This window comes from Cibotium barometz, chromosome 32 (genome assembly GCF_041138505.1).
Source record: "Cibotium barometz isolate CiBa-2024 chromosome 32, ASM4113850v1, whole genome shotgun sequence".
NCBI classification, from domain to species: Eukaryota; Viridiplantae; Streptophyta; class Polypodiopsida; order Cyatheales; family Cibotiaceae; genus Cibotium; species Cibotium barometz.
The window spans coordinates 25,936,419-25,938,145 of record NC_141077.1 but is presented as its reverse complement, the minus strand read 5'-3'; the positions used below and the strand labels follow the sequence as shown (position 1 = coordinate 25,938,145).

At 43.7% G+C, this 1,727-nt stretch overlaps 1 pseudogene; it reads right to left on the bottom strand.

Annotated features, from left to right (window-relative positions):
* Window positions 1-598: 598 nt before the first annotated feature.
* Window positions 599-1,123, bottom strand: LOC147620020 (uncharacterized; annotated as a pseudogene).
* Between the last annotated feature and the right edge of the window lie 604 nt (window positions 1,124-1,727).

Genomic DNA, 1,727 nt, shown 5'->3' with positions numbered 1-1,727 from the left:
CCACATTCTTACATCCATATCCACATCCATATTCTTATCCACATTCCACATTCTTACATCCATATCCACATCCATATTCTTATCCACATTCCACATTCATACATCCACATCCACATCCACATTCCATATCTACATCCATACATCCATTTCCACATACATCTTTCCTTTCACATATATCCTTCACATACATACATCTACATCCATTCTTTCACATACATATAACTACATCCATTCTTTCACATACATACATCTCCATCTATTCCTCGTTCATTTTCAGTACCTGACATGTGCTTACCATATGGCCTCCAAAAGTGCTTGTCAAGTACTTGTGTAGGAACTTCAATTGTTTGGGAAGTGCTGGTCAAGTGGTCTGAAAGTGCTTGTCTAGTTACTTAAAGTGCTTGTCTAGGTACTTAAAGTGCTTTTCAAGTAATCTGAAAGTGCTTGTGTAGATCCTAGAAGTGCTTGTGTAGGTACTAGAAGTGCTTGTCAAGTGGTCTTAAAGTGCTTGTCTACTACTGAAAGTGCTGTTAAAGAGTTGAACGTGCGAAATAGTGCTTCTTAGGAGGACGCATTGTGCTAGCTTGAAAGTTAGAACTTACAAGTTCTCCTCTGGGGGCATGCTATTATAGATTTGTTCAAATACATCATTTGACAATTCATATACATTAGGCTCACCTTCTACCGAGCACATCGGAAACCTGATGCATCGCAGCAGGTGGGAGTAGATAAAAGCAGGGGGACTTGTCATCCAAAAGAACGTAGGTGTCATCTTGGCCATTTACCTTGTCATAGAAGAGTCCCTCAACGACAAATGAGTTCTTTTGAATACAGTTATGCCATTCATCCCTTTCAGATTTGATGGTCAAGCGCTTGGTTTTAGTGCACTTCAAGATGTAGAAGTTTGCACCTGGCTCTTCTGCATTCACTGTGCGAAGTTTTGGCCAACCATCAAGGCATCACTTAGGTCGTCATGGTGGCCAGCATACATGGGGGCTCCTGGTAACTCATCATCGCTGGATGCTTCTCCATCGTTTTGAACATTGACAGTCGGTTGTATTCGCAAGTACTGCAACCTCTCAACGTGGTCCTTGTTTACACATCTCCTCCATTGGCCTTTCATGCACGCATGGCAAAAGTAGGACAATGGTCTGCACCGTAGCCCGTGCATATCTGATTGACTGTAGCCATTGACACAGTGGAAGGATCGAGACCCTTTGATCCGCATGCAATCCCACTCTCTATCTCTGTCTACACATCACCGAGCTTAACCTCACAAAATCTACGATCGACTTTCTTCCCTGTCAATGGACATTCTTTCCTGAGGGTTGCGTTGAGGAATGCCACCACACTTGAAGCGTTATGTAACACCCATCCGTCATATTTCAGCTGCTCCTGTGTGAGAGCTCTTTTGAGCACCGCACCAGCCCCATCGTGCTTGCCCTTTCCATGGCTGGATGCAAAGAAACTGTGCATCATCTCAATACCTGTCATATTGAAGTATCGGGCTACAAAATAGAAAGGGCGCCTTACTTTGAATTGTGAAGCAGCACCATCAGACCACACCCAGTGTCGCTTGACACTGCATCCTTGAGCTTTCAGCCACTCATTGTGCAAAATAAAGCAGTGCTGCACAAACAAAGTGTCGTGGATTTTATCATCAGAGATGTAGAAATGGGTTGTCTTCCGAATGGTACCAAGCACATCACGCAGGTACGAAATGTGGA